Genomic DNA, 27978 nt, shown 5'->3' on the forward strand with positions numbered 1-27978 from the left:
CCACAGTGCACAAGTGGGCTGTGTTTTTCAGACCAGGGAACAACGTTAGGGCCCTTTCATCACCTTTCTTTTGCACTTCTTTTAAAAATGATTTAAATTGGAGGCAATAGTATTGAACCTCTGACACTCAGACAAGACTCTCTGAATCACACTTAAGCTTGCAACCATTTTCTATAACCACTTTGCTCGCAGTCCTTGTGGTTTGTTGCTTTTTTTTTTTTCCTAAGCATTTGTTCTTTCCACTCTGTTTGCTATTTGTGCTACCTCCACCAAGTTTCATTTCGTTTTTTGCCTTGCTGTAGGATGGAACCGGTGACCACCAGGGCTTCACTTCTCATCTCTGCTGATGCGCTCTAAAACTGGGCTCCTCTCCAGCGCGTTGGGAGCAGCAGTGCTGAGAATGTGCTGAACCCTCCATCCACCAGTGAGGAAAACGCACAGCAGAGGAAAGTCAGGTTCCAGATTGCTCAGCAGAAAGGAAAAACCAGCTTGGAAGCCCCTCTGGAAGAGGGCCAGGCAGTAATCTCACGGCGTGTGGGTGAGAATGGCAGCATCTCCTTTGGCTTCTGACGGAGCTGCTCGCACTCAGCATCCAACCTCCTCCGTTTATAGCCCCGATTTCCAACCAGCTAAATGAAAATACTTGTGGGCAGCAAAAATAGCCGGTGCTGAAAACCTGTGTCTACTGAGGGTGGAAATTGCTGGGAGTTCCTTCGTGTCCACAGCCGATCATTAGGAGAGGTGGCATAAATCCGGCGGTTGCGCGGTGTGCCGCGGGCGGGCTCCCTGCAGCGACCCAGGGCTGAGCGCCCACCACAGCCCATGGGATGCTCTGAGGATGCTGCTGAGGAATTGGCTTTTGGGGGGAAAAGGAGGAAAAAGCAGCACATGTTTTTTCCCTTACATCAGCATGGTATGCGGTGCGGTGGAGTTTGTCATCATGAGAGTTAAGATTGCTTCTGCTCCCTCTGTGGGATAGGGGATGTGGAGCTGCTGGGGTTGCTCCATCTATGGTGGTGTGTTCACAGTGCAGGATTTATTGCTTTAAGTATGCAAATGTGCCATGCAAACATATGCAAATCCTGATCTTTTATCAGTTGGCAAGATACGGTTAAACACTGTAATCAGGAGGCCCAGCAGCCAGCAGAGGAGCGCTGCAGGGTAATGCCAGGGCTCAGCTGCCAGCAGCATGGGGTGGGAATGCTGCAGGTTACCCTTGTGTTATAGCAGCAGCAAAGAAGTGCTTTGCTTCATCGTTTAGCAAATGCAGTCATGCAATGAGGCAAAGCCACCATTAGTGCTTTGGTTGACTCTCCTTGCAGCTCCAGGTGTGAGTGGGGGTGCACTGGCCACCAGCTCATATTGCTCCTGTACTGACTCATTTATCTTTTGGTGTTCATTCTCCAACACCACGTGGAAATGCTTGAGCAGCCACTCTAACCTTTGGGCTGCAATAATGAGCCTCACATGGCATCTGATTGGCAACATGTGGTCTAGGTCATTACTTTGCTTCAGCTGCTTGTTAGGCCCTGATCTCCATTTAATTTCAAGGTGAAACCAATGGGATTCCTGTTGAGGCTCCTCTGGTTCAGTGTGGATCTCACAGCTAAGCATGGGTCAGAGCTGAACTGACTCCTTCTGGCACTACTTCAGTGCTGCAGGGAATGGAGGTAGTGTTCTGCTGTGTGTGGACTCTGCTGGTGCATCTCTGGACTCAGCTGGAAGCAGGTGAGTCAATGTGCACCTTGAGACAATGTTTTGTGTCCTGGTTGTATGCTCCTAGGTTGCAGATTAGCCACTTGTAGGTGCAGATGGTTGAAGCTTTCCAGGTCAGTTTTGCATTTGGTTTTCCTCTGCCCTAATTGAGACCAGAAATCCAATTAGGCAATCGTGCTGTCCTTTTTGAAGTCCCTGCCTGCAACATCATGTCATCTAGGATGGTGGATGTTGTGCTGGTGATGTGACCAACCAGCAGCAGTGAGATTCTGCCCTGCTCTTGATTATGAGGCACAATTTTAAGGCTCATCCATTGCAACCCATGTCAGTGTGCTGTGCTTTTCTGTTCCTATTAGAGACAGCAGATGTTCAAGCAAGGGCTGCAGCATGTGCAGCCTCCTTGCTGCTCCCTGTTGGGCAGGACTTGTGTTGGAGGGATGGCTGCTACTTGAAGGGGCTCCTGTTGGTTTGCACAGATGCGATGGATGAGGGAAGGGGAGGCACAGATTTGAGCAGCTCCCCGGCAGCTGCCCCTTTGAAAGTGGTATTTCCTTGACTTAGAGATCTTGGGGCCAGTGATGAGCAACTTGAGGAGCTGAGATTTTTTGCATCTCTTTTCTCTCCTTGCATCTGGCCATAGCAAAACAGGAAATGGCACCAAATTAGCTCAGCATCTGAGCCTTCCAAAAGCCACAGCATGGCAATTGTAGGCACCACTTGTTGCTTTTTTCCTACCCTGCAGCTGCTGAGTGGTAGGGCAGCAGTTTGACTTGGTGTCTCAGCCTGCTTTCTGTTGGAGAAAGCAAGAAGGGGAAAGCAAACAAGGAAAGAGGTTTTAAGCTCAGGGCCTCCCACTGCATTGTTTTTATCCTTTTTCCCATCCTGGAAAAAGAATCAGAAATAGCTCAAAACCTTTTTTTTTCTTCTGTTTTCTTTTTTTTTTTCCCTTGCACAATTTAATTAAGGCTGTGAAAATGATGGAAACTGCACTGTCCAACTTTTGATGCTTTTTCATCTCGTTAGGCAGGACAGACAAGTTTGTGAGTGTAACTGTTCTGGTGGAGATGGGCTCCAGCCACAGCTGCAGGGGGTTAAGGATGAGGTTCTGGGCCCCTCACTACAAAAAAGACTTTTGAGGCCCTGGAGTGCATCAGGACCCCCAAGTCCTTCTCTGTAGCACTGCTCTCAATGAGTTTCCCCAGCCTATACTCACATGTGGGACTGTCCTGACCCAAGTGCAACATGCTGCACTTGGCCTTATTGTATCTCATTACATTCTCATGTGCTCGCTTCTTGAGCCTGTCCAAGTCCCTCTGGATGGTGTTCCTCCCTTCCACTGTGTCAACTGCATTGCTCAGCATAGCATCAAAAAGCTTGCTGAAGGTGCACTCAATCCCACTGTCTGTGCCATTGATAAAGATGCTGAAGAGTACCGGTTCCAAGATGTTCCTCTGGGAGGGAACATTGCTTGTGACCTTGGGCCTCCACCTGGACATAGAGCCGTTGACTGTAACCCTCTTACTATGACTGTCCAAACAATTATTTATCCATTTCTTCAGCCTTGCCTTATGGCCAGCAAAATTCCCCTTGCCCCTGTGATCTGAGACAGTGCTTGTTTGCTTTTGGTTGTTCTCCAAACACACCTTGCTCCCTGATGCCTCCATTTCTGGTTGCTTCCTATCGAAGCACTACATTTAAATACAGTATAATTTAAATATAACCTCAGCATTTATTTGGGGATGAAGGGGGCTGCTGTGATGGCATGAGGACCTGAGCCCCTCCATGGGACCTGCCTGCTCCCAGCCACTGCTGTCAACTCTGTGCAGCTCTGGGCAGCTTGCACTGAGCGGAAGGACCGAATTCTTCCTCAGCCTTTCAATTAGCTTCTAATCCCTCTACTCCCATAAAATCTCAGCTGCTGGCTGCTCCTCTTTGTGTGTCTGCAGCAGCCACGAAAGCCGCCTCTCTGAGCATCTGTCTGTGCGACTGAGGCTGAAACCAAACCCTGAGCCAATGGCCACACCTCTCCGCAAAGAACGTGTAATTGCAAACTTCTTTTTTTTCCTTCTTCTTTCCCCTTTCCTCTCATTTAACATGCAACAAGCCGACACCCGTCACCGTCCTCAGCTTTGCTCTGATGCAAGCTTTTTTCCACCTGGCCAAGTTGGGTGTTCAAAAATTATAAATAAATGCAAAAAGAGGAGGAAAAAAGAAAAGGGGCGGGGGGAAAGGCTGTCGGTAGGGATATTTTTAAACACATGACACACAGGAGTGTGACACACTCGGTGTTCTCAGTGGGTGGGTGCAGTGTTACTGCATGTTGTTCTTGTCGCTGGGCCCAGCATTACAGGGAGGTGTGTTTGTTGCTGTGCTTGGTGACAGCGTGTGGCACTGCTGCATGGTCCCAGTGAGGGGTGGGGGCTGTGTGAGTACTGTGAGGATGCTGAGTGTCTGAGTACAGGTGCTTTACTGCCTTGGTGTGCACTGCTTTGCTTGAGAGCATTCAACCCACAGTAGCTGGGATTGGCATTGCTGTTTGTTGGTGAGCATGGTGACGTTGCTGAGCATCTATATATGGGTGCTTGATGTGTTTCACATAGATACGTTTAACCAAGTTATCTATGGCTCTATATGTCCATCTGTCTGTGTCTGCTTGTCCAACCATGGGGCTGTTGGCTGGGCCCCAGGGGGTTGCTTTGGGGACCACGTGCAGAAGCGATGCTGAAGGTGGCAGAGGCTGATGCTGGCCAATATCTACCCATGAGCTGTCGGTTTTATAGCCCTATAAAAGGCAGCTGACAGCAGAGGTTCCGATTTCGGAGGCTCCAGCAGAGCTGGGAGGAGCTGTGTTGGTGCTGAGCCTTAGCGTGACGTCGGGAGGCAGAGCTGGGCTGGGATTCCCAGCATGTTGGGGGCAGGAGCTCGCTGCTTGCCTGCCTCTCCCTTTTGGGCACCAAGTTCAGTGCTAGCCCAGGCCCCAGGGCTCCATGTACTGCAGCATGCAGAACAAACAGCACAGCTCCCTGCTCTGCTCCAAAGCTCTCCTTCCTGAGCATAGCCTCTCTGTTTTGCTTTTGTTTGCTTTCTCTTCCCTGCATGTTTCTTGCCATGTCCACTCATGTGTTTCATTTTAGTAGGGATGTGTGTGCTCTTCTGGAGGTCAGCCAGGTGCTTTAGCTCAGGCTAGGCTCGTGTTTACTGCTTTCTGATGGGCAGTACCAGAGGTGGGCAAGGAGGCACAGTGGAGCTGTGGGGACAGCAGCAGAATCCCTTAATTAAATCCTTGAGGTTTCACACCATGTTGTGACAGAGCTGGGGATGCATCATCTCCTCCTGGCTGTGTGTGGCACCATTACCCTCGTGCTTAATCTTAGGCAGTTTGAGCTTGAGTTATGAGCTCAGAAACACAGAGATATCCTCATTCTGGAGTAAGACAGAAGCACACAGGAGAAGCTGTGGACACAGGCAGAGGAGAATAAACCTTCTGAGGAAGCTGAATGTTTCTGAGGAGCTCACCTTGGATAGGTGCTCCCAAAGCTGGGAATTACAGGCAACTTGTCTTGTGGCTCATCTCCATATGGAAGAAGGGGTAAATCTTACAGCAGAGCTCAGCACATGGGATGTGGTTCCATCACCCAGTCCCTGCACGTAGCCCAACTGGGTGCCGTGTGCTGCAATCGGGCATGAGAGCAAAAGGCAGAGCCTGGTGCAAACCCTTCTGCTCAGATCTCCCTGTGGAGCTGCTGCGCCTGGGTCCCCCACCACGACCAAGGGATCCTGGCTCTTTTTTTATGGAGACTCCCCACCGAGGTAGACGCTAGTTAAAAGGTTACTGCCCAGCTGTGAAATATGTAGACAGGGTAACAGCTAAATGGCGGGGTGACCTCATATCTCATATTTATTGACTAAATGTGGCTTGAACTAGTCACCACCAGTAAAATAAACCACAGCCCCGAGTGCTGCAGGAATATTCCACGGCAGACAGACTCCTGACTCCTTGTCACACTTTCTTTCACTTGATTAAAAAAAAAGAACAAAAACCTTTTTAAATTTATTTATTTATTTTTATACTAATATTGCTTCATTTACATCACAGGGCCTGCAGAAACCCTTTCAGTGCAAGCTGACATATTTCCAATGAGAAGAGCTGGGGATCTCTCTGGTTTTAGGCTGGAAGAGAGGGTAAGAACCATCCCTGTGTCTTTTGCTTTTGCCAGCACTCACCTCAGCATGGGTGTACAAGGGCTGATGTGCAAGGCTGTATCAGGGTGTCCTAGGGATGGGCTGGGTTTTGTGACCTCTACATCACGCTGCTGTCACAGGGATGAGAAACTGGTCTGAAAAAATAACACAAGACAGCTTTCAGGTTTTGTCTGCACAAAGGCATCATGGTTTAAAGGCAAAGTGAGAGGAGAAGTGACCTCATTTGGCATCAGTTATGTCTTCCTGAGCATCTCTGCTTGGGTTCTACAATTCTGGTGAGCCATTTCTCAACACTTCAGAACAACAATCCTGCAAAGTGTCTGCGCTGTGCTCATTAGCTCACAGTCATCTGTGGTGCCCCAAGGGGGATGGCAGTGCCACAGTCACGGTGCTCTCAGCTGGAAAAGCCAGAGGTGACACATTGCAGGTGTTGCTATAACGTCCTGTCTGGGATTACTGTGCTGGTCAAAAGTTCTGTTGCAGTGTTTCCCTTTGGATATTTACATGTGCATGGACGGGTGCTGAGTATTGGAAAAAAGACAGGCTTGGCACCAGGGTGGGATGCAGATGTTAAATCATCAGCTCAGGTTGCGCAGTAGCGTCTCAGCTGAGCCATGAAGTGCTGCAGATGCATGGCTGTGGTGTAGGGATTGGCTGCAGGATCTTAGGGATGTGCTGATACAGAGACAGGGCAAAAGCCCTTCTGGTCACAGCACTGGCACCTTGTGTTGATTGCTGTTGTTAGCATTCCAACATGCAGATGGCTAATAAGAGTCAGGAGGGAGAGGGGTTTTGGTAGAAGAAGTGTGGGTTTTCTACTATTGAATAGCATTTTGAAAGGGAAATACAGATTATAATGCTATTATAAATGTCCTGACAAACACAGCACTGCTGCATTTAGGGAAGCGCTGTTGCAAATGGTGGAGCTTGACTGCTATTTTTAATCAGAAAAAATGCCTCTATTGGTTGCTTGCTGCTATTACTTTTAGCTATTTTTATTTCTTTATCTATTTTTTTAATTCCCTCTGTCCTTGCAGAGGAGGTTGGTGTGATTTGTCAGTGGTGCTTACTCAGCCCATGATGCACAGAGGTTGAAGGTGTTGCTGGGACGTGTTTGTGCTGTTCAGTTTCATCCATGCCTCTTGCAGCCCTGATTCTTCCATGCCGTAACACAACACCTTAGGGCTTAGGGCAGCCGAACGTCCCCTGGCTTGGGCTGAGGCCATCGTGCTTCATGGTTTCCACCTGAGGCCATAAATCATGCTGGAGCTGGATTACAACTTCAGTTAGATCCACTGGCAGTTTTGCTATTTTCACTGAACCTTGCGATGATTTGGACGTGAGCTGAAGATTTATGCGTATTTGCAGAGCCCACGGTTCCAGGTCAGAGCTTGGACTGAGGCACTACCAGGGAATCATTGCTTCCCTGAACGTCTTTGGTGGCCTCTCTGAAGCGAGACGTTGCTAGGAAAAAGCATCCAGAGCTCATCTCCCTGCTGAGCCTCCTCTGAGAAGTGCGAGACTCGATAAAAGGAGCCTGAAAATGCTGATACAAACATTGCTTGGGGAAATGTGCTCTGCTCTCATTCTTAACAAAGGCGACGTTGGAGCCTGTTTGTAATAATGCCAGGAGGAGTGTATGGGCATGAGCAGGAAGTTAAAAGTGGAACAGAATATAGGTTTTATTTTCCTTTTTCTCATGCAGTCAGGAGTGCTGGATGGCTGGGATGGAAGAGGAAGCCCAACTCCCTGTCCCTCACACCAGGACCAATAGGTTGATGTGATACCAGTGCTTGTACCAGGTTGGTGTCCATCAGAATGTTCTTTCCCAGGGCAACCTAAGTCTCAGGTAAGGTTCTTTGGATAACCTGGTCCCTCTGCTTCTCCTGGGCTTTGCTGTGTTAGCCCTCAATGCAATACATGTCACCCTGTAACTGTCTATTATCCATCCGTTTTCCATCAGGTTCCTTTCTGTATTTACCCAGATGTTGCTGTCAGAGCTCAGACCATGGGTGAAGTCATGTTTTGGTGCATGGGCAGGAGGGTCAGGGCTGCCCCCCTTGGGGTGCTATGATCATGGACAGTGGCTCCATGGCTCACATGTGCTGACCTGCATACAAACGCTCCAGCACTGACCGATCTCCAGAGCTGCTCTGGAGGAATCAGAACTGTAACAATATGGCAGTAAAAATTAATGAAAAGCCATCATTAAAAAAAAAAAAAAAGAAAAAAAAGAAAAAAAAGAAAAAAAATGGAAAAGCAGTTATTTATTTATACCTAGGGAACTAGGAATAATACACCTGCTTCGTAGGGATGGCTGGCATAAAGCTGGCATTGCATAGTGGTACTTAATAATTTTTTTACCACACTTTATAGGCTCTTTCCTGCAATTAATGCTAAATAAAATCAACATTTCTCCAACTTGCATTTCTGGCTCTCATTAACTCCCTTCATGCCATTCACCATCTCTTTCCCTCTTGATATCTTTAGCTCTTTTGTGTTTTTCTTCTCAATGTTTTTTTACTCTTCACTTCATCGTGTCTGTATTTTTGCCTATTCATTTTTTACCTGTTCATTACCTCATTTTTTTTTCCTCTCCCATCTCTGACACTTCTGAGCATCCCTACCTGTGTGCAGGGATCCAGGAGCACCAGACAGGACTGGGTATCCCTGGATGCAGCACCCCAGGTTGGGTTGGATGTCACGGAAAGGTAAGAAGATCATGCAGCACCCTGGAATAAAGCTGCTCTGAGCTTTTGCAGGGGCTGTGGCCTTACATCCAGCAGCTATGTGAAGGGCTGAGTGCATCACCACAATGTCTGGCAGCAATATCCTGCCCAGGACCTGCTTCCTTGCTGTGAGCCTGCTCATTGCCTCCACATATCCATATCAGAGGTGGCAGCAGTTAGTTACTATATGTCTCTGGAATCTGACTAATCTCAACTTGAACACAGTATTAATAATTTAATATTCCCTTGCATCTAACATTTTTTTGCCTCCCACGTAGCCTGATTAAAGGGTTAGAGATTTGCCTCAAATAATATTATCTTACTGGTTTTCAACTCTGCTCTTTAACCTTTCCAGATCTTCCTGTTAAAGAACATGAAGGGGATAAATGCAGCAAGGTCTCGTCAGAAAACAGGAACCTGTGAAGCCCTTCATTGGAGGGGGATCCCTCAGCGCTGGATTTGGGATGTAAGTGGTTGCAGTGTCTTAAGTCTGTCATTACTGGAAGTCCTCTTCCTACCTCTGTTGTTTAGCATGAGTCAGTCTGTCCTTGCTGCTGTTCTCTTGTCTGCCCAACCTGAGCCAGAGTTACTGCCAACTAAATGAAATGCTTTTCATGCATCCTTGTTGTCTTCAAGAAGCTCTAGTTTGACAAGATGAAGCAAAAGGCCAAATTTTGGCACTGCTCCTTAATAGTTGTCTTGCTTGGACTCTGAGTTTCTCCATCTTCAAAATAGGGCTGACCTTAATTGCTTATTTGCAATGTATTTCCAGACGCGTGGCTGTAAAGTGGTGTATGAAAAAAAAATGGGCATTGTTATTATGAAACATTCAGGAAAAAAAAATTAATAGATTCATATAACTCCACAGTCATTAAAACAAACCGTATGTGGATGGAAGAGACCAGAGCTGAATAAACCTTGAGCAAACACAGCCTTTCACAATGAAACACAAACTGGTTTTAATCAGCGGTGCCAAATAAGTTTTATTTTCCAAGGTTTCGTTTTTCCACCATCTCCCTCCTTCACTATTATCAACTGCAGAAGGCGATCACTGCCTGACTTCTGCTCTTAATGAGAATCATTTGTAAGCAACAACTAACAGCGTGCTCTGTCAGTACTCAAGCTGCTTTCAGCTCTGCTAGGATCTCAGCCACCCTTTGTGAGCACATCAATTTGTCTGTGGATCTTAGGCAAAATTGGGTCTAGGCTCCATCAGATAAGATAGAGAGCTGCCAACCACCACCTTGCATTCCCCTTCTCCAGGCAAACTATGAAGCTCTTTTCTGTTATGCTTCAACTAAGGTTTTTCTTGTGCTTGTTTAAGAGGCAAAAATAGCTTTTTGCTAGGAGGCTGATGAGGTTACACAGACTGAGCTGAGCAGCCTGGAAGAAGAGATGGGAGAAAATAGTCCAGCCTCCTCCTTGCTGATTCTCACCTAACTTTTAGGAGAAGCTGTAATGTCTGTTTGCCAGTTGGTTTGTAGGCAGTATAAATTCAGGGAGATGTCTTGCAATGTGATATGTGGAAGGAGGTTTTTAGGTGACACATGCATCAGCCTGGGAAGCCTCCAGTCTGTGCTGCTTTCCCTTGCTGGAACACATGAGCACGCTCCTGGTGATGCCATCAGACCATGGGGACATGAACTAGACTCAGGGATAATGTGCAGGTTGTTGGTAGCTGTGAAAGATTGTGTAACAATGGCAGAAGTTTGTGTGTGTATATCTATTTGCAGTCTTGTCCCCTGCTAACAAGTCTAGTTCCAGATCACTAATGGTTATTTTTTCACCTCCCTCTTTGTAGGTTCATTGGGATGTAAGAATATTTTGTTCTTAACTAAGCTAAGTCCATCAGTCTGCATCTGTTGCTGGCAAAGGCTATGCAATGATGCACGTTAACTTTAAAGCAACTGCCAGCTTCTGGTGATGCTGAATTCTCCATTTTGCAGCCCAGCTGGCCAATGTATATGTGTTAAAAGTGGTGATCTTAGGTTCAAACCTAGCCCAGCCTGAGGTTCATAACAGTAGCACAGACATTTGCTGTCAACGAATACTCACAAATGGTGATGACAGTGCCCTAAGGCGATTTCCTTCTAATGCTGCTTGAGATGATGAGTGACTCATAGAAGCTTAGAAGCTTCCTCTGGGTTCTTTGGCTGGGTGGGATGCCTTACTGATGCTCTGAGGTTCTTGTATTTAGGCAGGATTTGGTGTCCTGTTGGCCTGGCAGATGAGCAATGGGTCATGGCTGAGCAAGAGACAAAGGAATGGCTGGGACAAAGACCTGAGCTGATGACGCAGCAGTGGGATGAGTTCTAAACTTTGCAACAAAACAACATACTCCTCTCCTCAGAATTTCTGCAGATATTTCTCCCTATGGGCTCATACATCACCAGCACGTCACCAGGGGCCATCAGCCACTCACTGAACATGTCAGCAATCAGGTTGTTATGTATGTGCCCCATCCAACGTGACTCCAGTGTTGCTCATTGCTTTTACCCTTTCCATCCAACTCTGGTGCAGCTTTTGGTGTTCTGCCATGAAATTTTACCAAGGGAAAAACACTCTGCTCTCTTTGCCATCAATATATTCTATTAAAAATATCAGTCTCTCCAAACTGAAAATATTTTGCTTTTTCCATTGCTGCAGCTTTCTCCCATTTTCCCATGGTAAAAATAGAAATGGGGTGGTGACTTATTTATTTTATAAACCTTGCATTTTTGTTTTGTGAAAAGACAGAAATTTGCCAGGAGGTAAACACGGCTGGCAAAAGCTTCACTTGCTAAGAAGTCATCTGACTTGGAAGGATATTTCCCTAGAGAATATGAGAACATATCAGATCAACTCTGCAAAGGAACGGCCTTCTTCACTCAGTAAGTGGCAGAAAGGAAACGATTTAACACGGCTCCAAATCCGCAGCTTATAATATTCCTGTTGATCTCAGGCTGGTGGTTCCTGTTTCTTTCTTTTGCTTGACTCCTTTATTCTCTCACTGAGTTCAGCTTTGCAAAACTCTTCTATTACACCCAGAATGGTTGGAAAGGTGATCAGCATCAGTAATTTTCCACTTTATGACAGGCTTTGTAATAAATAAGTAAGAAATATAAGTAGAGATAGTATTATTCACTGGTGCACACTAAGTAGCTGTAGTTTAAAGTTTGGTGTAGGAAAGAGCTGTGGGTTTTCTTTTGGTGATGCATCCTTAAGACTGTGTCTGTGTTATGCTTTTGCTGTAATTAAATTATTGCTTATAAGAACTTTTGCTTGGTCAAAAAGAAAGGGAAAAAAACCAACACAATTATAATAATTCCATTTCAGTGTTTTCCATAAGATCCTGGCCAAGTTGGCCAATAACTAAGGCAAGGAACGGGGGAAAAAAAAAGGTATGTATTGTATACTCACTTAAAACTTGGCTAGAAAAGACCTTTTATTGTCTAATTTTTTTTTATTTTTTTATTTTTTTTCCATGCCCAACTTGGCTACTGGAGACAAACCCATTGCCAAGTTTCTGTAGCACGTTATTTTCCTATGTATGATGTGTTCTAAAACACTTTCAAAAGCTTACCTCCAAGAGTCCTACAAGGGTTTTGCACAGGTTTGGAGATGTGGATGCTGGTGTTTCAAAGCTAGATGTGTTTTGCCTGTGTTTCTCCCCCCTCCTGTCCCTTGTGTGACGGAGCATAGAATGCTCTCCAAATGGGCTGAGCTAGGAAATGAGGTGAAGGCAGTGCTGTGATGGTAATGTAAACCTCCCTTTGAAGAGAACCCAGGCATCGCACAGGCCCCTGCCTGGGGCACAGTGACATTGGTCAGGGGCACTCAGTCCCCACCTGGGTCATGGCAATGTGCCCTGTGCTGGGTCTGAGCATCTCAATGGCTTTAAAGGCAAAATTTAAGGGAGTGATGCCAACTTAGAGCTTAAAGTAGGCTCTTGAAAAGACCAAAGCCCCCAACCAGCTCTGGTCATTTTGTCTCAGCTTTAGTGACCTGTCTGTGACGTAAGTAACACTTTAAATAAGAACTATTTTCTATGAGTGTATTTGATTTCATTTCTGGTCTTCATGAAATCCCATTATGGTTTTGAGGGTTTTTTTTGGTGGTGTTACCAATGCATTTGAATTATGATAGACAGAAAGGCAGCCACTTGAAAGCAATAATGAGGATGAAGCTTTCATAGCTTTGCTTTCCTATATGTATTTTGTCTTCTATTCGCTATACAAAGGTAGAACTTTCAGAGATCCTGATCATGCAACTGCTTCTGCACATATTTAATTCTACTACCCACAGGCACAAGCTGAAGACATCTATAGTACAGAGGAGTTATCTCTGGCTTTTGAGCATATGTGAGAAAACTGGTTATGGAAGCAGAAATAACAGTGCAGTTTTCAAGTGTGGTGCAGGTTTCTCTCTGCATTTTTGTGACACTGAAGTTCTTTTACAGGCCCACCTGAAATGACTTTGGAGAAGAGTCTCCATAACTGAAAGAGGAAGCCAGACCAATGAAATGTGAAAGAAGGTGACTATGTTCAGGATGGGTCCCTTCCCACTTTCTGATCATTCTGTTTTCATGTGCTTGTTCTTGCTCTGATGTAGACAGACTGACTCTTCATTTACATGCTGGTACTGGGCTGCATATTTAACTCTGTGCTCAGCTGGGATTCACTTTATATCTTAAATGTAGGTCAAAAAAGAGATGACTTGGAAGAAAAGAGAAGGAGAAGAAATGGCGAGAGGAAAAGTCATGTGCAGTGTGCTGCACACAGATGGCTCCTTAGCACTAGGACATGTGGCAGAATCCAAGCTCATCTGACAGTTTGTTTGCACGATGCAAAGCTCTTTCAGGGACTGCTGAGCCTCTAAAAGTATCTGGGTGCATTCTGCAGGATGTTCACACTTTGCTGACCTTGCAGAAGCCTTGAACAAATTGCAATTTCTCATCTACTTTTGCAAACTGGGAGGTTTAGTGCAATGCTGAGATAGGATGGGTGGGGATACAACCATTCTGCTGTTTGCCAGGTGTCTAAAACCAGACTCTCCAGTTTGCCGATTTTGTAGATCCCACCTCGCCTTGCATCTCAGCAGGGGCAGTGAAACTCAACAGAAGACCCCTGTGGCTCAGCTTGTACCTTTCTCCTGCTGAAAGACTGAAGAAAGTAAGGATGAAGCAACTGCAAGATTTATGTTGGAACTGGATCCCCATGGATCAGAACGTGAATAACACCTCCATCCCCTCCCAAGCCTTCCAGACCCGACCTTTCACAATCACCGTTTCCTGACCAGTGACTCCAAAGAAAATAGAGCTGCTAGTCGGTATTTAATGGAAATCTGCACAAAACTTGTCAAAATACACCACCGTGCCCGTCAGATGCCTGGGACAAGACCTCTACAGTAGTTTCCAGATACCTAGTGCAATTACTTACATTTTAAATTATCTTTAATTGTGGCGTGTGAGCTACAGAAACATTTCTCCTCACTCTGAAGCAAGACCTCGCTATTAAGAGTCACCCCCTAATTGCAGCTCTAATGGGGAGCTGGGGCAGGTCAGCACCAGGGTTAGCACAGGGTGAGGCGAGAGCAGCTGCAGAGCATGGGGAAGTGGAGGTGATGCAGCACAACAGTTGTGGAGGTGCAGCAGCTTGGAGTGTCAGCTTCTTAGCAAATCTAATTACGCCACCAGATGTTCTAATCCAATCTTCCTGTTTCTCTGGACTCATAGGATGGCTTGGGTTGGGGAAGGGACCTTAAGAATCATCCCAATTGCCATGGAGTTTGTCTGGAATAAACTCAATGAGTTGCTTCTTGGACTTTTCTTTTCCTTTGCAGGAACTGAGCATCTTTTTGCTATCCAAGTGACTACTCAGGTCTGAGTGCTGGTTTGTGTGGGATTGAACTGAATCAGACTGAACTCATAGATTGACACGGATGGCAAAGAGGGTGCAAGACTGATGAAAAATAGATGAGGTGGTGGTGCAAATCTGCTCAAGAGCTGAATGACAACTGTTAGCCTGGCAATGCTGAATTCAAGCAGTCCCTGTCAAGAGTGTGAGAGATGCTGCACCAGATTTTCTGGGTCTGTTTGCAAATTGACCTAATGTTCCTGTTGACACAAAACCTTGGAAGCGCAGCTAAGAGCAACATTACTGAACATGCCTGATTTGCTCACAGATTGTGGTCAGATGTGAGCATGAAAGCAAATACTTGCTGCCTATGCATCTAGGAGAGGAGAAAATAGTCAATTAACCATGGACCCAGATGCATGACATTACCTTCCAGGAGCAGATGTGCAGTGCAGGGAACGAACTAATGTGTGGAAGAGTTTCCTCAGTCAGTGAATTGTTTTTTGGTTCAGTGAGAAGTCTGGGTGTGCACATGCAACACATTGACTGTGTGGAAAAAATCTCCATCTCTCTTCTTTCCTTAACATGAAAAAGAAAACCCACAAATCACAGGAGTCTCAAACTGTTCTTTGTTAAAGCGCCACTTGAACAATTTGCTTAGTTTTCACCACTTACTGCGTTAATTGCTGCCTTCAGCCCCACCCTATTCCCCAGGCAGAGAGAGCATTCGGACTTGTCCCAAGCCCAGCTTTAGCCACACACCTGTGGGATGGAAACAGGCAGAGCAAACAATGAAACAAGGTCGTTTATAAAGCCTTCAATACATCAGGCAGGGAGAAGAGCCCAAGTTTCCACGTCAAGGCCTAACGGACCAGAATGACGTGAAACACATGGAAAATATGGAAAATGTGGAATAAGTAATAAAATTATAAATAAAACAAATACAATAAATTGGGAATGCAGTTTTAGTCATAATGATTTGTGTTCCTAGTAACTCAAGACTCTCTTACCTTTGAAAACGAGCATGTTTTTCCAGTGGGGAGTAGAATGCAGGTGATGGGGCTGCATGGGGCACTGGACCAACCAGAGGCAGAGGTGGGAACCAGCAGGCAGGAGACCAGGGCTGCAGTGTGTCCACGTGAGCCCTTTCTATAACCGGGGCTTGCATCAGGACCTCAGGAAATTCATGTAATCAGATGGTGGTTAACATTAGTGCAGGAATTTTGGCCAGAAGTGAATCTTGGCTTGTTCTAGGCTGAGAAATTCACGCCGGTGTTGTTACCCAAGTGCAGTTCTCTTAGGTTGCTTTGTCTCCTGTGCTTGTCTGGGTGTTGGTGACAGCAGTCAGCATGTTGCTCGGTGAATGGGGTCACTTGGTGATGTCCAGCTCCGGTGGGTTGAGGCTTCTGGGCTGTCCTTGCTATCATGCTGATCCTTGGACTGTGGGATTGCATTGCTCTCATTAAACACTTTTAATGAGGTTCTCTGTGATAACTTTATGTTCTTTCAGCTCCACAAAGGAATGCTCAAAAGCTGACTCTGGAAGAAAAGTAAAAAAAAAAGCAATAAAGTGTGGTCCTCTTTAACCACCGCTGCTGTCCTGTTATCTGGTTAACAAGAGCTGGAGTTACAAAATAAATAGGCTTATCAGCCACATGAAATATCCCTTGTGTTCAGAACAGCTCAACCATTTAAAGCTCTGCTTGTGTCCAGGGCTAAGGGTACCTATAGGGAAAGCCAAGAAGACAGAAGGAGTGATGGGGTTGGACACAGCTGCCTCCACCTCAATTAATTAGGCACCGATTTAGATACATTCCTTTGGGAATGACTTTGGCAAAAGTCAAGAATAAGGTTTAAATTCATGACTGGCAGCCTGAAAAACTTATACTCAAAAGGGCAGCAGAAGAGTGAACCAATGTGCCTAGAGTGCTAGAGCCCTGCTGCAGACACTGTGCCACCGTCCCAGATGATTAAATGCTGAATTGTCCCTTTGCTGTATGGCAACACCTTGGAAAAGTCTCCTTTGATACCACTGTGATGAGCTGGTTTGCTTTGCTAACATAAAAGTGTGCTATGAGGAGAGTACGAATTGCAGCTGTTCTTCAAGGTAAAAGATTTGAGTTCCTATTTCCCGCTGCCATTGGGACCGATATGGGTCTGACTGGCTACTATATGGTGAAAAAGTCCCTCCGTGTGCCAGTATTGAAAACTATTTGTGCATTAGCTGGAGCCTTTGCCAACGAATTAATATCATCCCCTTTGTTTATTATACTGAAACTTGATAAAAGAGGGGGAAAAAAAAATCCATCTGTGGTGTGAAATGAATGTTCTCGTCTGGGCTCCAGGATGCAGCTATGAGCAATGAATGGCTGTGGCTCCACCAGCATCCTATGGCACAGCAGAGGGACCCCAGCCCCACACCACCAATGGGGATGGTCTCCTTTGGGGTGCTCCTATTAAGAGCGTGGCTGGCCATGCTGCATACTGGTTTTCTCAGCAAGGCATGCTCAGTTTTAAGTCCCACAGCACTTGAAATATTCCCACCACCCCCAGTATTTGTCTGGAAAAGCGACCATGCATTGGCAGCTATTTCTGGCTCCAAGGTAGCATTGCAAATTAACACATTTTCTGTTAAGAAAAACCCTGAACCAAGCAAAGCATCCTTCTCAAATGAGAAAAGCAGCTTGTGTGTGTTGTTAACAGGCTTGCAAAAGTTGAAAGAACCACTTTACAAGAAGTTACGTATTAAAAAAATCAGAGCAAAGCAAAACCAAGAACAAAACCCCTAAGCTTGACACAGCTCCTGTACAAGAAAAGGATATAAAGCAACACGCATGGCTGAAATACCGTGGGATTCCAAAAGTATCAAGCAGCAAAGGAGAGGAGAAAGCCTTAGTAAGTCTGTGGGGGCTTTGGGACACTCCTCCCCATTTTACTTCACATCAGGAAGCACTGGCACAGTGGGTTTCTATGTTATGACAGGGGATCTATGTGTTAATGCAATAGGAGTTGTAATAATGGCAACAACAATAAACGTCAACAGAAACAAAGGCAAAAATTCAGCACAATGTGACACATACAACCCAAAGGAACAGCCATGCCCAGGGATGCCCTTGTGCTGCTTTGGGTGCAGGATGAAGGTATGCCCCCAGCACAGGACCCTGCCCAGCCCAGGATCACAGCAACCCTAATGAGGGCTCTCAGGGACTTCCACGCACTGGTGGGAGCTACATAATGTTCTCATGCTCATGGTCCCATCACTCACGTTTACTCCTTTTGGCCCTGTTTGCTGCTTGAATAAACGTGCAGCTGCAGATGCTGAGCTCGAGCAGAAAACTGAAGGATTTACATCCAGCTGGGGAGAGGTTTATAGCAGAGCAGTAGATCCTGCTGCTGGGGATGCATCCTCCTCTACTTCCTCTCTCCAACACTGCAGAGCTAATGATGCTAATGACACTGAAGAGCAAAAGATGCTATTGCTTGGAAGACCCATTTCAGCTCTTCAGCCAAATCCCACCCAGGCCACAGGCTGCAGGCACAGCCCATCTGGGATGCCAGTGCCAGCAGTGAGTGGAGGCTGAGTGTAACACTAAAACAGGATGAAAAGTATAGCAACAATAGCAGAGTAGCACAATCCCAGGCTGCAGCAAATGAGAACAAGCCCAAATACAGCAGCTGTAGACACAGAAACAAAGGAAGAAAACTGCTTACCTTTGGAAGATCTCTGCTATGTAGAAATCTCCAGTGAGATACCCTCACTTCTACTGCCAACCCTTAAATGAAGGCTAGGAAGGGGTAGATCCTGGCTCCACCTCTTCTGGTCACTCAGGGACATTGCATACACCTGAGCTCCCCAGGATCAGCCCTGCATTCCCACCAGGTGCTCAATCATTGCTTCAGGCTGTGACTTAGCATTTCCTCTGCACTGAGGATGAGCATCACTCTATATTTTATTCCCTGACATTTCTGTTCTATTAACTTAGACCCCAACACAAATACACATCCATGGCAGTGCTGTACTGGATGCTGGATGCTCTCCCATTCCCCAGTCGTCAGCTCTCACTCAAGCTGCCTTTATTTAAGTGTTTGGTGCTTCACAGATTACTTCCAGGCCCCTCAAGGGTAGAAAGTCTTTTTACCTCCTCCGGCCCCGAGACCGTTCCAACAGCTGTAACTATTTCATTTTTAATTTACTTGATACAACTTGTCTCTGCTTAATCCATCAGGACAATGTTGAGGGTTCCTGACCCATAAATTCAGGGTGGGAGGGTAGGGGAGTTCTGGGGGGGGAAAGGGGAAAAAAATAAAGAAGGGAATGGATTTTGAAAAATTATGTCTAGATTGCAGCCAAATGTGTTCTCCCAACTCACTGCAAAGTGCAAGGCTGGGACCTGGGGGCAAAGAGAGACCTCAGCTTTTATCACAGTGACACACATACACCCCCAGACTAAGGTTTTTCATCAGCTTAAACCCCTGCAAATTTAACACAGACACTGAAGTGAAAAAAATAAAAGCACCTCCCTGCATCTATATGTAAATATGCACAAATAAGTTTTATATTGTGTATCTCTGAAGGCAACGCATCCCATCCTCCAGGTACTGCTTTCTCTCCTCTGCCTGTTGCTAAATGCTCTCCGCTTCATGTAGGAGTTGGCACTGCTCTAAACCAGCCAGCTGACACTGGGCTGACTAGCTATGGGTGGGCATGTGCTTTGATTACAGGAAGAACCCTGGGCAATGATGTGTGTTTTAAAGCCCACTTCTACATATACCCATCATCAGACACAGAGCAGGAGAGACAGAAAATAAAGCACAATGAAGAAAATAACTACGCTCTAAAATATTAATGCATACATAGAATCATTAAGGTTGGAAAAGGCCTCTATGATTCCCCACCATGCCCATAACCACATCCCCACAGTTCTTCAGTGCCTCCAGGGATAGCAACTCCCAAACTCCCTGGGCAGCTGTGCCAGCGCACAACTGCCCTATCTGAGAAGAAATCTTTCCTAATAACCATCCCCTGGTGCAATGTAAGGCCATCACCTGCCATCCTATTGCTCTTACCCATGAGCAGAGACCAACCAACTACCAACATGAGAGTGTGCGCAACCACACGGTCATACCACGATCACTCTGGAAAACACATGCATTAAGAACAAGACTTAGCTTTGGAAATCTCACTTCTCTGCAGTTGCCCCTGGCCTCCAGCAGCTCCCCATGTAAGGACAGCAGCACTGTGGGGACAGAACTGATGCAAAGCGAGAACATCGTAAGTTGGAAAATTTTTCGGTCTCACAAAAGGCAAAAAAAAAAACCCCAAACAACCCCAAAACCCTCTTCAAAACCCCCCATCTCCATTTCTCACTTGGTTTCACTGCAGTCAGTGTAACAATGCCTCAGTTTATTGGGAAAGACAAGAGGGATTTTTTTCAGAATTACACGTTGATACAGAAACCATATAGGAAAGGTTCTAATTATAACTATTAAACTCAGAGAATAAAGGGATACAGTATTCCCGGCTCGCTTGGTGGTTAGGAGTTATGCAGTGCGTTCTCTGCTTTAAAATGTGTGGCAAACTATGTAATTTTTTAAAGGAAGAATTACTTTCATTTTATTAAAGTCCCCCTCAACATTGTTCTGCATTGGGTGATTGACTTTGCCCCTTTTCCTGCCACTCTCGATGCAATGCAGATGGAGAAGAGGTTTCTATGAGACGTGCTGGAGGCATGCTTTAAAAAATAATAATAATGGTAAGGCTAATACTAATAAAACATAATAGTAAGAGCCCTCTGATGTGCAGACTTTTTGGTTGGCTCCTCTTGCAATTCTTGGAGACCATGTTCTAAAATTGCTGGGTGATGATTATCAGGGGATTAGGGATTAGTGTGGTGGTTTGACTGCTTGTCAAAAGCCTTACAAGGATACACAGATTAAAATAATTCCCGTTTCTTTCCCCCCTTCTCATCAATAATGAAGCAGATGATTTTAAGCCCCATGTAACCTCCAATAGGCAATGAGATTTTCCAAGTGATCTCATGATATCTGGCTCAATTTTGCTCTGGTTTGAGAGCTGCGGATGGATTTTGTAGTAACCGTAGGGCTCAATTAGATGTCAGGAGCTCCACAGGCTGGCAGTCTCATTTAGATTGTTGGGCAATAAGAGAGAAATGCAAAAACTAAATGGAATACAGCTGACAACTGCAAGAAAGGAGATTGCAGGAAATAAAAAGGGAAATATACTGCTAACAGAGATATACCCAAAAGATGTGCAGGACACAGAAGCAGAGCTCCTCTCAGCCTATTCTGGTCCATTCTTCTGGCTGGGATAGCACTTTATTACTTACCTGTTGTAATGGAATTGTTTTCTTCTGCATGGGCTCCAGAAAATTCCCACTGTTCTTTTGCAATTGTTTGGGTAAGTCCAAACTTTCACCTATTCTGTTCTATTCTATTCCATTCTAACCCAACCCAACCCACTCTACCCTACCCTACCATATCCTTTCCTTCCCAGATCCAGTCATTAATTAGGCACAGAGTCATTATTCAGTACTGCTGAAAGCCCAATGCCTTTAGAAGGCTCCAGGAGAAGGTGAGGAGCACTGGCAGTGACTACAGAGGTGAATTGTGGCAGTGCTCTGCATGGGACTACAGCTCCTGGCTGCATTTCTGTGCATCCCCATCCCCGAGAGCTGCAAATGCTGAAGCATTTACCCAAGTGAAGTCCTGTGTTTCCTTGCTGCACCCATTTCCTCTCTAGCTGTTAATTATGAAGCCTATGGGATCAAAAGCAAAACACTCGGGGCTTTCAATGTGGCACAGAAATGTGCTGCAGAAAGTCCAGGTCACGGATTTATTTCTCCTCCCAGATCTCATGCTTGCCCACTAATTAGAGCTAGTTGCAGGAGATTAGATGACTTTTTAATGTCCCCCATGCAACAAGAACATAAAATGAGTTTTTTGTTTTTCTTTTTCCTCTATAAATGGAAAAGCAAGGAGAATTTTGTCACTTCCACACAGCTATTTTTTCATTCTCTTCTGCAGAATATTGCAAGTCCCCAGAAGTGTCCAATTCTACCACGCAGGGGAACGCTGCTGCTTTTTAGCTAACAGACAATGGTTCCTCAAAAAGCAAAAATAATCACACAACTGGGATTTCTGCATATAAACCTCTATGTTGATTAAAAACCAGAAACCGATGCTGCTGTTCTGTGACATCCTCAGCATTGGGTTTGAAAGGACCTCAAGGACCATCAAGCTCCAGCACCCTCACCACAGGCAGGGCCACCATCTCCATATCTAATACAAGACCAGGCTGCCCAGGGCCCCATACAACCTGGCCTTGAACACCTCCAGGGATGGAGTATCCACAAGCAATCTGGGTAACTGTTCCAGCACCTCCTCCTCTCATAGCAAAGAACTTCCCCCTGACATCCAACCTAAATCTTCCCTCCTTCAACTTAAAACCATTTCCCCTTGTCCTGCTATTATCTGCCCTTTCACAGAGTTGACTCCCCTCCTGTTTGTAGGCTCCCTTTAGGTACTGAAAGGCTGCAATGAGGTCACCCCACAGCCTTCTCTTCTCCAGGCTGAACAAGCCCAGCTCCCTCAGCCTGTCTTCATAGGGTCACTCAATGTGATCATGGCCATTCTTGCTCCCACTGCACCTCCAGACAAACCTCTAGGGGCAGTTTCCTTCTGGGAGCAAACCCTCCTTTTACACCACATAACATTTTATAAGTTTCAAGCAAATGGAAAATGGATTTTATTATTGTATTTCTTTTTTTTAATCTCTATTTTTTGGGGGAGGGGGGTGGGGAGGGAAAGGGGCCGAATGTTTTATGGCTGCAAAAACAGAATTTGTGGTTTGAACTGTTAAGGTTTGATGCAGAGGGCCATGGAACCTTTTATGTAACCCGCTGGCCTGAATAATTATCAAAATATTTTGCTTTCCACTCTTTCTAAGCCTCTGCATCAGAAAAAGAAAAAAATAAAATAGTGTGTGCAACCTTTTGACCACAGAATCATAATACCAAGAAAACCCCTTCAGATGGCAGCAGCTTATGGGATGCTGGGCTGGGACAGGACCCTGCGGGGGACATGGGATGGGATGGAGCTGAGCTGGGAGGATGTGAAGCAGGAGGCACAAGGAGAGCTGTGGCCATCACAAAGCACAGCACTGCCTACCAACCAATCCCAGGGATGCTCTGCCTGCCCTTCAGACAGGGGCCCTGCACTTGCATGGCTGACCTACTCCACAGCTTTCTGTCCAACCTCACAAGCTGCATCTGTGGCATTATGGACAAGAAGTCATCAGAAATGGCTCAGTTATTCCTGTTTCTATCCCATTACCTCCTGGCCTAGAGCAGAATGGGAGGAGCTCAGCTTTTCCTTAATGTAAATCAGTGCATTTCATCCAAATTCATCGCACTGCAGCTGTTTGAATGAGATCTTCCCAGAACCTTCTGTCCCAATTTCTTCAAGACTCCACCCTTGCACCCAGGGCCCCAGACTGGCCTTTCTTTGCCTTACAGTGCTAATTAGATTGGGTTGGAAAGGAGAGGTGGTACGCATGGTGGGGATAGCAGGGAATTCATCACTGACCTCATTCTTGTGAGCACCAGGAGCAGAATGGGGGTGGGAAGAAGTCCCTTTGAGGTGGCTAATTTAGCTCCTCAAGCAGATTTTAGCCTTTGTCCTGAAGCTAGAAGAAGCACTTTTTGCTTCTGGTCTTGCTGTGCTTGGCTGGTTATTGAGTAATTGAGGCTTTTCACCCCAAGTGCCTGGAAACAACATGGCAGTGCCTTCCCTCATCTCCCAGCAAGTAAAAAGACCTGAGGAGCAGAGGAGGAAAAGCCCCATGCTCTGGCCAGGTGATGTGAAGAGACTTCAAAAGTGATGGCAGTGGGATGCTCTGTTCCATAGAGCCCCACTCAGTTACACACCAATAAAAGCTGATGAATTGAGGTGCTGGAGGGTGACATCCCCACTCCCCACTGCTTACACAACCCCCAAAGCAGGGTCCCAGGTCACAGCCAGCCTTGCCTCCATCCTCCCTCCCCTGTCCCCTGCAGGTCAGTAGCACACAGTTACTCCCCTGAAGCACTTTCTCTATTTTTGCTGAATCACATGAAAAATTCAGCTCAAGTTCCAATCATTCATCACAAAATAAGCTGATGGTTAGACATGCTATTTTAAAGCAGGTATTAAAATAAAGAAAACAGTCACTCTCTCTTGCAAGAGAAATACAGCTGGTTTTCCTTTAATTCCATTCTGGTTCAGCCTGATTCCTGCCTCCCCCATTGCAAGCTCCATGAGCTGCCAGAGCATTCACCCAGAGTGCAGAGCAGAGCATTGCACTCTGCACATCTGCAATGCTGCCCTAACAATCCAACACTGCTGAGAGCTGCTTTGAAAACATCACCTCGCAGCATCCCTGGGCAACAGTATCCTCTCTTTTCTATAGGAAAACTACAGAAAGGGCTGGCTGCATTTTTTATGTGCCTTCCCTTCCTTTGCCACCCAAATCAGTCAGATGCTTAAAGGGTTTCTTGCTGCAATGGCAGAAATGCATTATGTCTTGGGCACTGTCCAGAATAAGAGCGTTTGCCTCATTTACAGCACTAATTGAGAGGTTTATTGGCCTACAAAAATATTCCATAGCTCTCAGGGCTTCCTATAGGGCTGCACACCTTGAAGGCCTGTTTTCTGAAAGCACTGTATCATGCAATGAGTCACTGCACAGGAGGGTTGGGGTGCAGGGACAAGGAGGGGATGGGATCCCCTCCCAGACCAACTCAACAGCGGCCACATGGGGCTTTGTCCTGAGGGGATTGGCAAAACTGTTGTACCTTTATCATGAGAAAAGATGATATTTAGATTGGATATTAGGAATAATTCCCTGGGGCTGTTCAGAACTGTGGGGATTTGGCACTTGGGGATGCTGTCAACAGGCATGGGGCCCGGAGCTCTTCATTATTCTGCACCCTTGTGAGCCTCAAGATTTTGGTTCCATTCTTCATCATTACAAGGACCAGAAACGTGCCTTGTTTTCATAAGGAAAGCCAAAAACCTTTCCACTATTACTTATCTTTGGAGCAGGGACTTCCAATCCTAACTTCATGTGCTGGAAGCTCAGCACCAGCAGCAAGTTCTGGGACTGAGGGTGCTCCCTCCTCTTCCTCATTGCAATTCAGTGGTTGTCCCCATGTATCCAACCATTTTTAGCAGGGACCTTAGAACAAAGTAACCTTACAAGAGCAGAGCAAAGCTAGCTATTACCCATGCTGTAATTTTCTTTAGCCTGATTAGTGGTTTTTTTCACCAGTGCAACTGGATTTCATCCCTACACAGCATTGCCCCAGTTATAAGTGGGTTGCTAAAATACCGACTTTTGCCAAGATATCCTAAACACCATTTTTATAGGTAGAATATGCAATCCAGACCCTCAGCTGGTGGAATTTGGCACAGCTCCACCAGCACCAGTGTGTGGACACTGATTTACACTGGTGTGGGAGCCAGACCTGGAATGTTCTCAACCTATCTCGGTTTTACTCCACCACAGCTTTTGTTTGGGTTGGTCTCAGCCCTGCTGGAGGCACTGAGCTGATTTGGGCCACCAAATCAAAGCACCCCATCGCTTTGCCAGGGAGCATGGGGATGCTTCTGCTTCTTATTGCAAAGGGACAGCAACCCCAGGGTGCTGGCAGCACAAAGCTGGCCTTGCTCTTCCACATCTTTCCTGCACTTGCTGCTCAGTTTTTAGGAAGAGATTCACAGTCTTTCAGGAAATGATTATCTCGGTGAGACCCAGCCCTCGCTGACTTGATGGACAGCTTCTGCAACAGGCAGGGAGGTGCCAGAGCTGGGAACTCAAAGAGAATAAGGCCTTCAATTACTGCAGTGGTATAATTAATTAATTTATGACGGCTGCCAGACAGCAGCGACAGCAATGCTGACTTACTTCACTGCAATCTACGCTGCTGACTAACGCTCATATCAACACCTCTAGCAACCAAGCAGCCACCAGCCCCTTTGCTGGCTGAGATTTCACTTGATTTCTCCAGAGAGAACCTTTCCAGATCATTTGAACTAATTGAGGTAATGGAGAAATTGTTCTCATGCCAAAACACTTTTTTTTTTTTTTTTCCTTTCTTAATTTCCCTCCCCCTCTTCTTTTGGTAAGATGATAATATTTGGAAGGCTTCTGGCTACTGCTTAAAGGAGCAGGGCAGCAACACTGAGCAGTCAAGAGGTTGGATCAGCTGCAAACTGTCTTCCTTGCAGAACTAGAAGCCAAACTGCACCCCAACATCTGCTAAAGCCCCCGGTGAGTAGGAACATCCCTGCAGCAGGAGCATGCTGTGCACTAATTGCAGCAATCAGCTGTAATGGCATTTACAGCTTCTGGAAGCAAGGGCAGCAGCAGCATATTGGGCTCCACAGCGACTGACCCTGCCTCCCAGTCTGTGCTGGGGATGGGGCTCACTGGGCTCAGGGTTGGCTTCAGACACCCAAACCCCACTGAGGTCTTGCTCTTAATCTGCACCTCAGCTTATGGTGATCCTTAGATTCAACTACTTGCTACAGGCTGGTGGCTGTTTGCTGGGATATGGATGATGGGGCAAACCTGAATTTGTGTGGGGGCTTCCCACGTTGCCCCAGTCTTTGTCACCTGGTGTGATAGGCTTAAGACTTGGGGAACAGGTTGCTCTGGAGCACTGCCTGGAAAGGAAGATATGTCAGCCACAGCTGGTGCTGGCATGATGGAGCTGGAAGGGGAAAGGAGGGAAATCTTTCCCTTCCCATTAGGAGATTCAGCCTGAAGTCTCCACGAGAAATATTGGGATGGAAAACAAAGCCTGGGCTGCTTTAGGCAGCCATGTACCAAAGCCCTTTGCCTTCAAGATGTGTGGGCTTGTGGAGGACAGAAATGCAGCACTGGGTGGGCCAGTGCAGGATTTATTTATTTATTTATTTATTTATTTTGCTATAACTCGGATATAAAATGCTTATTTTCATGTTTCATAACGTTTTTCTAAAAGCACATTTTTGGGTCGTGTCCAAAGACACAGCAACCCCCCTACTACAGCCTGCTGCCTGGGTTTGCACATGCACCGACCGTCTGAGAGCAATGAATTCTGCTGCACCCTGAGCTCTCCCAGCCCACGCCTCCTGCAGCTCCTATCCCACATTGCACCAATGCTTGGAGAGGGAAATAAAACCAGCTGGATGCCACCAGTCCTGCTGCCCTGCTCCCAGCGGCTGCTAATTGCACAGAGCTGCCACAACTGGTATTAAACATAGTACAGCATCTAGAGGCCTCTAGTGTCCAGAAGCTACAAGAACTCGGCCAATAGGTGGCTTGCCCAGAAAAGAAATAAATCAAGAATAAATGCTTTTTGCAGTATTTGCAAGCAATAAAGAAATGGTTTCACAACAAGCACTACAATCCACAATTGCTCATTAGTGCCAACACAAACCTGCAGTGCTCATCACTGCATGGGTGACCTGTGCCATTCACAGCATCCAGCAATAACCAAATATACACATGACCAGAATGATATGGGAAAGAACAGTACATGTGATAGCACGCTTCATGGTACTCACCTTTGAGAAGAGAAATCCAGTCTTTGGTCACAGAGGAATCCTCAGAGACTTCAATTTCCACAGGTTGGATCCCCAGGCACTAAAAAGAATAAGAATGGAGAACAGGTAAGAATAATCACAGGAATGGCAAACACTGGTGGTACATCTGCCTCTTGGATATATATATATATATATATATGTCCCTGCTTTATACCTTTGCTGTTCCCTTGCTGAGCCAGCAGCTCACACTGCTCCAATCAGTCAAGGAAAATAGCAGCATCCTTCTGTGTTTTTGTGGTTTATCCCCCCCCTTCCTGGTTTGCACTATTAGGTGCCTGCCTGTCTTTTCCGGTTTGGATTTCTTTAAGAGGTTTTACGACTGGACAAAAAAAGAGCCAGCTTTTAGATCCGAGAGCATCTTAAATGCTTTTTGCTACTGATACTGGGAGAAGCTGTGTGCTTAAGGCAGAGCTGCACCACATGGCCTTCCCTGACACTCTCCCAGCCCCCCTTTTCTCCTAGAAAGGAAAAGCAAGCAGGAGTCCAGCATAGCAAAGCAAAACAGCACGGCCAGGAGGTCTGGGAGGGATGCACATACCTCACAACAGCAGAACGGGCACAGAGATGGTGCCCAGTGGTCCCCATGTTTATTCCTGCATTTCCAGAGGAATCAAGGCTTTAAGCTGTTCCCAATAACTCTGAAGTGAGAGGTCATCTCCTCCTAAACCTGAGCAACTCGTGGCACACTCAAATTGATGCAGATTCCATGCAAGCAGGAGGCTGGGGGAGGAGAGACAGCCTCACAGTTTGCCTGCCTCTACCTGCACACCCAAAGGCTCTCAGCTCAGAGGGTGCAAAAAGAAGAGCAGAGCATTGGCTGCATGGGAGCAAAAGGAGTTCATAGCAGA

General features: G+C 46.2%; 2 long non-coding RNA genes across 21 annotated transcripts in view; one reads left to right on the forward strand and one right to left on the reverse strand.

Annotated features, from left to right (window-relative positions):
* Nucleotides 1-16073, forward strand: part of LOC107322215 — a 148058-nt gene extending 131985 nt beyond the window's left edge. For 2 of the 20 annotated variants that reach the window (XR_004309191.1, XR_004309186.1), the window contains exons 8-13: nucleotides 303-5898; nucleotides 7625-8630; nucleotides 9004-9114; nucleotides 10846-11518; nucleotides 11964-12028; nucleotides 13087-15440. This is a non-coding gene — a long non-coding RNA (uncharacterized LOC107322215). Of the gene's footprint in view, nucleotides 1-302; nucleotides 5899-7624; nucleotides 8631-9003; nucleotides 9115-10845; nucleotides 11519-11963; nucleotides 12029-13086 lie in introns of all 20 variants that reach the window. The other 18 variants (XR_004309188.1, XR_004309195.1, XR_004309197.1 and 15 more) reach the window with 18 other exon arrangements.
* Nucleotides 2650-27978, reverse strand: LOC107322216. Its single transcript, XR_001558868.2, has 4 exons — nucleotides 27669-27978; nucleotides 27092-27170; nucleotides 6990-16021; nucleotides 2650-6053 (listed from the first exon to the last, which is right to left on the reverse strand). It is a non-coding gene; the product is annotated as an uncharacterized LOC107322216 (long non-coding RNA).

This window comes from Coturnix japonica, chromosome 18, assembly GCF_001577835.2.
Source record: "Coturnix japonica isolate 7356 chromosome 18, Coturnix japonica 2.1, whole genome shotgun sequence".
NCBI classification, from domain to species: domain Eukaryota; kingdom Metazoa; phylum Chordata; class Aves; order Galliformes; family Phasianidae; genus Coturnix; species Coturnix japonica.